This window comes from Delphinus delphis, chromosome 19 (genome assembly GCF_949987515.2).
Source record: "Delphinus delphis chromosome 19, mDelDel1.2, whole genome shotgun sequence".
In the NCBI taxonomy this organism is placed as follows: Eukaryota; Metazoa; Chordata; class Mammalia; order Artiodactyla; family Delphinidae; genus Delphinus; species Delphinus delphis.
In genome coordinates, this window is record NC_082701.1 from 14,214,833 (window position 1) to 14,227,047 (window position 12,215).

The window sequence follows — 12,215 nt, forward strand, 5'->3', positions numbered from 1 at the left end:
TTGGTTGCTGCATCCAGAAGTCTTTCACTTGAGAAAATGTGGAAGTAAACCTGGACATCCTAGGCTTTTGCTTTAAGGTAGGTGGAGCTTTATGGCTTTAAAGGGACTAGTGTAATACACACTTTGATAAGAGTACAAGGCCTGGATTTGTTAGCGTAAAGGCATGACTCAGTGAAGTAATGGACGGGAGGCAGCTGATTTCTAAAAATACATTTTCATATTTTAGATAAAATTCTTAACATACTAGTTTCCTTGGAGTTAAAATCCAGAGAGCCATTTGTATGTTCTTATTGAACTTAACTGGATAAAATCTTAGGTATTTTTTGAGGTTTTATATTCAGCTTGATTTTAAAAAGTGATAAAACACTGTACAGCCACCAATTTTTCCCTCTTTCATAAAATGTCTAAATTGCTTTTATTAATGCACTACATTTTTAAGCTAGCAGTTTTAAATGTCTAAGATTTTAATGATCTTTGCCTATAACTGATTTTTTTTTAAGACTAGACCTTTGTTTTATTTTTTTATTTTTGTTGTGTTGGGTCTTCGTTTCTGTGCGAGAGCTTTCTCTAGTTGTGGCGAGCGGAGGCCACTCTTTATCGCGGTGCGCGGGCCTCTCACTATCGTGGCCTCTCTTGTTGCGGAGCACAGGCTCCAGACGCGCAGGCTCAGTAGTTGTGACTCATGGGCCTAGTTGCTCCGCGGCATGTGGGAGCTTCCCAGACCAGGGCTCGAACCCGTGTCCCCTGCATTAGCAGGCAGATTCTCAACCACTGCACCACTAGGGAAGCCCTGTTTGATTTTTGTATTAGTTGTAAGTAAGGGTGGGAAGGTAACACAGAATTTTAGTGAAATATAAAAGTAAAAACTGCAGACACTTATTTTGCTTGTTGCAAAAATCTTTAAAAAGTTAACGTTATTGGGACTTCCCTGGTGGTCCAGTGGTTAACACTATGTGCTTCCAATGCAGGGGGCTGTGGGTTTGATCCCTGGTTGGGGAGTTAAGATCCCACATGCCACGCAGCCAAAAAAAAAGTTAACATTATCATTAGAAGATTGAACGTCAGTGTTAAATATTTCCCGGAGTATTGATTCTTTTTTTTTTTCTTGGCTGTGTTGGGTCTTCTTTGCTGTGCGTGGGCTTTCTTTAGTTGTGGCGAGCGGGGGCTACTCTTCGTTGCAGTGCACGGGCTTCTCATCGCAGTGGCTTCTCTTGTTGTGGAGCACGGGCTCTAGGTGCGCGGGCTTCAGTAATTGTGGCACGCAGGCTCAGTATTTGTGGCTCACGGGCTGTAGAAAGCAGGCCCAGTAGTTGTGGCTCACGGGCTTCGTTGCTCCGCGGCATGTGGGATCTTCCCAGACCAGGGCTCGAACCCATGTGTCCTTCACTGGCAGGCGGATTCTTAACCACTGTGCCACCAGGGAAGTCCCTGATTCTTTAAATTGCTACATTGTATCTTGGCTTTAAATCCTATCAAGCAACTTAACTATTTTTAGAATTAAGGTAGGAAATAAACATTCCTTTTCTTACTGATGTTTGATTTTTTTTCCGTCCCTCTCTTCAACCTTTCTGTGGCTGCATCACTGAAAAGAAATTCTGGATAATTTCTTGTTACAGTAAATCCTCATTGTTGAATAGGATTTTTGCTTCAGCATTAGGCCTCTTAAATTGCTCTTGTTTATTCATTTATTTATTTTTTTGAGCTTCTCAGAACCAAGAATTAAAACCAAAATTGTGGTCACCAAAGTGGCAGGTTCCTTTCCATTAGCAGTGGAAGCAAAGTCTTCAGTTTTGTTTGTATGGGCAGTTGGAAACCTTGTGAGCTACAGGACCCCAAGTTCAGAAGGCCATTAAGGAAAGTGTAGCTGGCCACTCCTTCCCTCCCTCCACCCTTGCTGAAGCTTGCCAAGACCCAGCTGGCTGATTTTGCAAAGCCCTTGAAATATGTCATTAATGGTTCTTTCTTTTGAGGTTGGGCTGTTGACCTAATTTGTGATTAACAAAACCTGGCCAAATCATGCGGTGCTCCCCGCCCCCAAGGGAAAGTGTTCGTGAAAAGTGTTTTAGTTACATCGCTGATTCAACTTTCCTAACCCCAGCTAATAAAGATGATAAAAAACACTCAAGCTATCAAGTAGGGCTTTTTGAGGGCAGAAGAGCAATTTAATTTTGAACACTTGTATGTTAAATGGCATGTTTTGGGCATAGTTTGAAAGCATAATTCTGGTGTCCACAAATGCCCAGTTCCTCCTAAATATTTGGGACAGTTTCATAACACTGTGTAGGTGTTGTAGTCACCAAACCCTCTTAAACTGATCAGTTTGTTCATTCCCCCCACGCTTTTCACAATCAAAAATGTCTTTCCCTGTCCTAGTTTGGAGAGGTAGTGCTATGGAATGGACTAGTAATTAGGAGCCAGATCAGCCTGAGTTCAAAATCTGTCTCTACTGTATTTTAGTGAGTGAGTGACCTTTGGGCTATTAAAGTAGTACAGGTACTAATTACTATATAGTATTAATATCCTAGCTAAGTATCATAGTCATAGAACAGCTATTCCCAACCTTTTAACAGCAAAGTTTTCCTTCAGTTCTTCCACAGACCTCTATTTTGGCACATTTTATCTCCTAGACTAAGTTTGTTATTACTCTCCCTTTTTTTCCCCCTTTAATCAGTCACAGATATACATCAACATGAGACTTTACATGGCTTGTTTCTGTACTCAATGGTAGGAGTCTATCCCAACGTTGGATGTTCTGTCAGCCTTTAGTTTTGTTACAGGCTTGCCAGAGCTTTCCAAACTGGAACTGGCCCAAGGCTCACCAGCTTTTTCTGGGATGGCCTTTGCAGCTAAACCCTGCAAGAGCTCTGAGTTCTCTTCCTGTGCCCCGCCCCCATTCCCCTTTCTCTGAATTCTGTTGAGCAGTTTATTTGGGGCACCAGCCATGAGAACAGCCCCATCTGAGCCACCCAAGCCAGCTTGGTAATGGTTTGCTTAGAAACTTGTCACTATAGACAACAAATTGGCCTTTACTTAAGAGTGATATAAAGTTCCTTAAGTGAGCAAACATTTCACAGTGAGACAGCCAAACAAAGCTGTATTTTCTGCTCTGAAAAAGGTTGGATGTTTAGAAAACAGGTTCAGGTAGAGATATTGGAAGCTTAGCCACAAAAACAAGGGAACTTGAGAAAGGATTGGATGAATCAGAAACTTTGAATTCATTCAAAATGAATGAAAAGTTGAAGGATAATATAGATATCTAAGGATCAGAAGGCTGTTCTGATTGTAGCTACGAAAGACACATATGATTTTTTTAGCAAAACTGTTGGACAACAGGAGAAATGTGGGAAAACACGTAGAAATGAGAAGACCTTTTCAAACTCTTTGGCTTGGACCAAACTTTTAGGTGACCAGTGAGTATCCCCCCACTACATTTTTGACCATCTTCTCAGCCAATGTCTGTCATTCCAAGGAAACATTAACTTAGTGAATATGAAACTTCTTTCTTTTCTTTCTTTTTGGTAACTTTGTAAAATAACTTGTCCTAGTTACAAAACTAATGCTAATTTTGGAAAATTTAAAAAATACAACACCACAAAGATTAAAATAGCCTAAAGTCCCACCATTGGATTGTATATTTTTTCATAGATAGGAATTCTTTTTTTTCAAGTTATTTTAAACTTTATTAAAAAAGAAAACAAGGAAAAAATATAACCACAAGGCATTTACTTAAACACGTGAACAGTATTGGATTTTTTAAATTGAGGTACAGTTGATTTACAATATTAGTTTCAGGTGTACAACTAATTGTACAATAGTGATTCAAAATTTTTATAGATTATACTCCATTTATAGTTATTATAAAATATTGGCTATATTCCCTGTGCTCTACAATATATCCTTGTAGCTTATTTGTTTTATACATAGTAGATTGTAGAGATAGAAATTTTTAATGTGAATAACCTGAGATCCAGGATACACCTTAAGGGGCCCATGAACCCCTGAAATCGTATGCAAAGTTTACTGTTAGATACATGAGTATGAGCTTTTCTGAGAAAGGGGCTCATAGGCTGATGAAAATTAGGTTCTTAAAGGTGTAGCCACCTTCAAAATATTAGAAACTTCAGGTGTAGATCTTTCCAATTTATTTTCTACACATTTGAGGCGTGCTTTATTTTCTTGAACGTCACCATCTGAGCCCGCTTCACGCAGTCCTTTAAGACCTCAGGCCAAGAATTTAGCTGTAATTTGACTGAAGAGCTCAGGTTGAACGGGAGTTTTAACTGCTGTCCCTAAAAGATGGCATTTGGTGGACATTCATTCCAAAAGCATGATGAAGCACACGAAGAATGTGGTGCCTTTGTCCCCGGCAAGAGAAGATGGCAGGGGTTTGTATTTCTCTCTTTGGCCTCAAGTTTGGCTTCCCTGGAGGCCCCAGAGGGCGGGCGGCAACAAAAATACTGTTTGGCTCCCCATCCTGCTGCCAGGTCTCCGAGAGGCAAATCACACACTTCCCAGGGTTGGATCCTGAGCACGGCTGCCGCAGGGGGAGTGGTTCCTAACTGTTCTTAAGGAAGCAGGGAACTTGCCTGGCCTTCACCAGCATAATCAGATCTGTCATTCTCTTCAGAAATTGGCTTTCTTTCTAGGCCTTGTGCTTTGCTCTGGATGTAACGACTGCCATTTTCCCCTGGTATTTCTGCTGGGGTAATCATGCTTGCCCTTCTCCTAGGAGGCTGGGGGAATTTGCTAGCCAAAGTCACAGCTGGCTCCCAGATGGCTCTCCGTCCCGTGACCTCACCAACATCCCAACATCGATTTGCTTGGGAGGCTTAAACTTGGCTTGGGGGGCAGGATGCCTGTGGACCCCCACCCTGAGAGATTTATGGGCTCAAGCCTTGGAGAGAGCAAATCTCTAGAGGTGGGATGGGACTAATCAGTTTCCTTTTGTTGCACATTCTAGAATTCTGCCTAAAACAGAAGAGGTTGACCTCATTCTTACCCCACCCTGGAGATTAAGTGGGGGTAACTAGATAACTAGCAAGCTATTACTGATGATGCTAAATTACCTGGCAAAGAAAGTTTCTCTGTCTCCACACACACTCACGCACACGCGCGCGCACGCGCACACACACACACACACGCTAAGAGAGTTCTCTTTCAGGGAATGTTCTTTCGGACACTGAGTATGACATCAAAATGATCTAACAAGATTGCTATCTCCAGTTCCCAGAATGAGAGTATCCATCCCATTCAGGTGGAAATGAGCAACAGAGCCCGAATAGTTTCTTGTTGCAAAGAAATTCTTCGGGGTCTATTTCCTGGAGATAATGTAGAGAATGCTAGCAGGTTTCTAACATACTTCAGCTGTTCAGGAAATACTTTAAATAATTTCCTGCTCTAGAGAATAGGAGGAGGGCCAGAAAGTTGGAAAGTATTACTCTCTTTCTTTATGGTCTCAAATGCACTTCCCAAGGACGCCTTCACTATTCACACACACGCTCCTATGAGCTCTTTTCTGGCTTACCCCAGCCTTTTTATGTGGGAATGTTCTTTTAAAGAGTGTGGCGAGAATCCCAGTAACTTGGACTTCCCATAGCATCCTGGCCTGAGCTTCCTAAGGAACTTGACAAATATGAACTAATTAAGCTTGGAAAGCCCCATGAGAGTCCTCCCAGCCGTTGCTGAAATGCGGCCAGCTCTGAGGTGGAGCTGAAGCTGTTTTTGCTCTGCACAGCAACAATTCAAACAGTGGAGAGGAAGGAAAGCCAACAGCCAAATGCAACTGGAGCTACAAGGAAGCAGCAAGTTAGGCAGTATGTAATTAATTGCCTCCTTGATTTGCTTTCTGTTGCATTCAGTGGGGTTCAAATACTGGTGTTGAAATTGGGTCATTTAGACTTTTGAGGTAGATTTCAGGTAATTGCAAAAAAATTTAACAAGTCTAAGGTGAATTTTTATCTAAAGCAGTGTTTCTCAATCAAAGGTGATTTTGCAACCCCCAAGGGGATGTTTGACAATCTGGAAACATTCGGGGTTGTTGCATCTTGGGGAAAGGGACGCTACTGGCATCTGAGTGGGTAGACGTCAGGAATCCTGCTGAATGTACTATAATGCACAGAACAGACCCCCCGCAATAAAGAATCTGGTCCAAATGTCAATAAAGATCTTGTCCAAAATGTCGATAGTGCTGAGGTTGAAAAACCCGGATCTGAAGGTTCAAAGTGACTCAGTGTTGGCTTGTGTCTTCCCTCTTAGCCATATATCTTACATTGGTGACCTTTCAGCCCATTCAGATCTAGGTCTAAGCTCCTGGAAGCACCCTGGGTTCCTGGGCTCAGCCCTGCGGGTGATGACAATCTCCCAAACCATGGGGTGTTGAAGACACACCTCTCACCGCACCAGGTGCCCTGGGAATCGGGTGCATTGTGCATCTTGTGAGCGATCTTTGTGGAAAAGGAACCACTTTTTGCATGGTTCACGGTCAGGCCCCAGAGCTTTGAGGTCCTGTTTTTCCTGCAGTGAATGAGCTGCTCTGTTTCTCTGACAGGGCCTATTCAGCAAGCAGCTATTTCTTTTCTCCTTCCTCAAGGCCCAGCTGCCAGGGAGACCGCAGGCTGTCACCGTTTGTCCCACCTTCAGCAAGAGGCAGCCACAGGGAAATTCAGCCAATAGACAAAGACCAGGAATTTTACTTCAGTCTTTCTTTTTTGCAAACTTAAAAACTGGGGAATTCCCTGGTGGTCCAGTGGTTAGGACTCTGCGTTTTCACTGCCGAGGGTGTGGGTTTGATCCCTGGTCAGGGAACTAAGATCCCATCAGCTGCACAGCACAGCCAAAAAAACCCCCAAAACCCCAAAGCAAACAAAAAAACTCTTAAAACCTGTCCTTCATGGAGAAAACCTGAGAAACCTTCATCTCCCCCAGGGAGCCCCCTGGACATCCCCATGTGGCCCCTCCCTTCTCTCTGCTGCCCCCTTTGGCCTCCTACTCCTGCCGCCCTCACCAAGCTGTGTCTACCTTGTTCCTTGGGGGAAGGGTGTCCCCTCCATCCTGCTGCCCATGGGCAGCCTGAGGGCAGCGTCCAAGTCTTGGTGCCCCCTGGGTTCCCCCAGGGCCCAGCCCTGGGCACTGGCCCACCCAACACCCCAGGTGGACATTTAAAGGCAGAAAGTCCAGTCAGATCTCACCAGATGGGTGCTGTGGATGCCCGAAAACTTGCTCCAAATGCCGGGCAGCCTACGGCCTCGGGGCTCGTATGGTGGATCATCTGCTCCTTTTCCAGTCGAGTCAGAAGGGCTATTAAAGTGACCTGACAACTGTCTTAGCCTCCTAGAGCTGCAGTAACAAAATACCACAAACTGGGGGGCTTAAAGTACAGAAATGTATTGTCTCAAGTTCTAGAGGCCACAAGTCTGAGGTCAAGGTGTGAGCAGGGTTGGTTCCTTCGGAGGAATGTGAGGGAAGGGTCTGTAACAAACCTCTGCCCTTGACTTGTAGATGGATGGCGTCTTCCCCCTGCCTTTCTTCACGTCATTGTCCCTCGATGCGTGTCTGTCTCTGCGTCCAAACTTCCCTTTTTAAAAGGACTCCGTTCGGGAATTCCCTGGTGGTCCAGTGGTTAGGATTCTGTGCTTTCACTGCCAAGGGCCCGGGTTCAATCCCTGCTTGGGGAACTAGGATCCCACAAGCTGTGCAGAGTGGCCAAAAAAAAAAGTAAATAAAATTAAAAAAAAGAATAAAATAAAAGAACTCCATTCATATTGGATTAGTGCTCACTCTAATAACCTCAGTTTAACCTGATTACCTTTGTAAAGACTGTATTTCCAAATAAAGTCACATTCTGAGGTCCTGGCGGTTAGAACTTCAACATATCTTTTTTTTTTTTTTTGTGGGGAAACTATTCAATCCATAACAACAACTAAATGCAGTCCCTGATCTGGGACTGGATCCTTGACTGGGGGAAAAATTACATTAAAGGGATTATTGAGGCCATTGGCAACATTTGAATATGGCCTCCCGGTTGGATGATGCTGCACTGCAGGATGGAAACAGCACAGAGGCAGGGCAGCGCGTGGCATTGGAGGGCAGAGATGGGCCAGGATGTGGACAGTAGAGGCAGAGACTCTGTCTCTTGAGATAGAACAGGGAAAAAGAAGAACATGAAACCAATTTGCCTTTAAAAGGTAAAACTCAAGCCGGTGGCAATGAGAAGGACATGCTCCCTTTCTTCTCCCTGTCTCCCTAACAGAGAGTAAAACTGGAACAGCAAGTACCCCTCCGGTTCATGCAGCAGCCCGAGGGACTTGTTTTCTGTTTGTTTTTTGGCTGAGTCGTCGGGCTTGTGGGATCTTAGTTCCCCGACCAGGGATCAAACCAGGGCCCTCGGCAGTGAAAGCCCGCAACCTAATCACTGGACCACCAGGGAGTCCCCGGGACTTGTTTTTTGGTAAAACTTGCTCACTCTTAACGACATCTTCCCCTGGATTTCTCCTTTTCATTTGTCTTTCTTTAATATACTTTTTTTTTTGTGGGGGGGGAGGGGGGTGCTGTGACACACGGCTTGAGGGATCTTAATTCCCCAAGCAGGGACCGAACCCAGGCCCTCAGCAGTGAGAGCTCAGAGTCCTAACCACTGGACTAACCTGGGAATTCCCGTGACTTTTTTAAAATTTACTTTTTATTTTATACTGGAGTACAGTTGATTTACAATGTTGTGTTAGTTTCAGGTGTACAGCAAAGTGATTCAGTTATACATATACATATATCCATTCTTTTTCAGATTCTTTTCCCATATAGGTTATTACAGAGTATTGGGGAGAGTTCCCTGTGCTATACAGTAGGTCCTTGTTGGTTATCTATTTAATTTAATTAATTAATTTATTTTTGGCTGTGTTGGGTCTTCGTTGCTGTGCGCGGGCTTTCTCTAGTTGTGGTGAGCGGGGGCTACTCTTAATTGCGGTGTGCGGGCTTCTCATTGCAGTGGCTTCTCTTGTTGCAGAGCACAGGCTCTAGAGCGCGGGCTTCAGTAGTTGTGGTGCATGGGCTTAGTTGCTCCGCGGCATGTGGGATCTTCCCAGACCAGGGCTTGAACCCGTGTCCCCTGCATTGGCAGGTGGATTCTTTTTTTTTAAGCGTAAACTGTTATTTATTTATTTATTTTATTTACTTTTGGCTGTGCTGGGTCTTTGTTTCTGTGCGAGGGCTTTCTCTAGTTGTAGCAAGTGGGGGCCACTCTTCATCGCGGTGCACGGGCCTCTCACTGTCACGGCCTCTCTTGTTGTGGAGCACAGGCTCCAGACGCGCAGGCTCAGTAGTTGTGGCTCACGGGCCTAGTTGCTCTGCGGCATGTGGGATCTTCCCAGACCAGGGCTTGAACCCGTGTCCCCTGCATTGGCAGGCAGACTCTCAACCACTGCACCACCAGGGAAGCCCGGCAGGTGGATTCTTAACCACTGTGCCACCAGGGAAGTCCTATCTATTTTATATATAATAGTGTGTATATGTTAATCCCAACCTTCTAATTTATCTGCCCCCCCCACCTTTCCCCTTTGGTAACCATAAGTTTGTTTTTAAAGTCTGTGAGTCTGTTTCTATTTTGTAGATAAATTCACTTGTATCATTTTTTTTTTTTAGATTCTACATATAGGTGATGTCATATGATATTTGTCTGTCTCTGTCTGACTTACTTCACTTAGTATGATAATCTCTAGGTCCATCCATGTTGCTGCAAATGGCATTTTTTCATTTTTTAAGGCTGAGTAATATTCCATTGTATATATGTACTACATCTTCTTCTTCTTTTTTTTTTTTTGGCTGCACTGTGCAGCCTGTGGGATCTTAGTTCCCCAACCAGGGATCGAACCCTCACCCCCTTCAGTGGAAGTGCAGAGTCTTAACCACTGAACCGCCAGGGGAGTCCCTGTACCACATCTTCTTTATCCATTCATCTGTCAATGGACATTAGGTTGCTTCATTTGTCTTTATTTGATTTTATTGAGGTAAATATACACACAGTAATGTGTGTAAAATGCTCTAATCTTAAGCGTATAGCTCAATGCATTTTTACCTATGGACACACCCAGGTAACCACCATCTGGATCAAGATATGGGACATTTCTGGGACCCCAGAAGGTTCCTTCAGGCCCCTCTCCAGTCAATCACCTACTAATCTTTCCCTCAACCCTCCCCTCCATAACCTTAACCCCTAGTCCCCACTCCCCAGCTGCCAGAAGTAACCACCAATCTGACTTCAGCCACAGAGGGGTCTTTAAAAACACAAATCATATCCTATCACTCCTCCATTTCATACTTTCCAATGGCTTCACATCACACTTAGAATAAAACCCACTGCAGCCTGCAAGGCCTTCTGTGAACTAGCTGCCATCGGGCACCCACCCCTCTGACCTCATCTCTCACACTTTGCCAAGCTCACTGTGCTCCAGCTACACTGGCCTTTCCTCTATTCCTCAAACTGTAACCTTGCTGCTGCCACAGGGCCTTTGCTTGTGCTGTTCCCTCTTCCTGAGGTAGTCTCCCCACACATCTCCATGTGACTCATTCTTCTCATCCTTAGGTCTTGCCTCAAATGTTACTTCTTCATGACATCACCCCTTTCCCTAATCACTATCCCTTTACTTTGTTTGCAGTGCTTTTATTTCCCGAAAAAGCATTGCTTATAGGCCCAAGAACCCTAAAATCTCAGTGGCTTAACACAAAGAGGTTAGTTCTTGCTCACATCAAGGTTCTGATGCAGGTTCGTGTGTCTGTGTGTGTGGCGGGGGGGGGGGCGCTCTGCTCCACATGCTCATTCAGGGACTCAGGTTTCTTCCATCCACAAATGGCTCTGTCATTTTCTAGGGGTTTAGTATCTGACCAACCAAACAGGGAAGACAGAGCATGGACGACCACAGCTGTGTTCTTAGGGACCAGGCCAGGAAATCACATATATCACTTCTGCCCACATTTCACCAGCCAGAACTGTTCCGTGATTCTGCCTAACTTCACAGGAGGCCACGAAGTGTAGTTCAGTGGTGTGTCCAGGGAGAGGAGGACTTGGATATTTGTGTGTACAGGGTTTTACCTTGTCTGCTGCACTCATCACAGTACCCAGAACAGTGGCAGGCATATGATATGCATAAAACAGGCATTCACACTGAATGCACACACACACACACACACACACTTACTTTCCCAATAGATGGGCACAAAGTGCCTTCATCATGATACCAGTGAAAACTCAGAAAACTGGGACAACAATTTGGGAGAAATGAAGAGAAGGCACATATCAGTCATGGAATTAGATCCGCAAGGGAGAGAAGAGACTAATTCCACCTCCTCTTTCTCAAATGGGTAAACCGAGGCGCAGAGAAGGGAAATGACACATCCCAGGTGGCATCACCTCCCCCACTCTCTTCTTTGCCCTTTTCTTGGGCTGCTTTTTTGTCACCTTCCACATTACTTGGTAAATAGTAAGGAACCAAATAGCTAATCAAACCTTAATTCAATCCATCTCCCACAGACCCCATCGGCTCTGTTCTAATCTTCTACACATTTGCTCCTAATCCCACCAGATACATCAAACCAGCCCCACCCACCAGGACCCTCCCCCCCTGCCACCCCAAGCCTCACCCACCGTAGCACGAAACCAGCCTCCGAGGCCAAAAACTTTTGCTTTAAACTTCAAAAGTTTTAACAGGGGTCTTCCCTGGTGGCGCAGTGATTGAGAGTCCGCCTGCCGAGGCAGGGGCACACCGGTTCGTGCCCCGGTCCGGGAAGATCCCACATGCCGTGGAGCGGCTGGGCCTGTGAGCCATGGCCGCTGAGCCTGCGCGTCCGGAGCCTGTGCTCTGCAACGGGAGAGGCCACAACAGTGAGAGGCCCGCGTACCGCAAAAAAAAAAAAAAAAAAAAAAAGTTTTAACAGGAAGAAAATAAACCTGCCTTCCTGCCATCTGGAGGTATCTGAAGCACCGATGTGAAGAACAAGATGTTTCTAAAACTTCGGAGATGTAACCTACCCCAGATCCAGAGTTGACAGTGAGTGAATTCTTTTGGTTTCACATAGGAGGGTGAGAAAAAAATGCTTTCCTTACGATGGCCTAGAGTCAGAGAAAGTGGAAGTTATTGGTTTAAGAAAACTCAAACCAATGTACTTTTTTCTCCTGGTGGATTAATATTTTATGCGTGTTGAAAATGTAAACACAAGGTGTGGGGCTT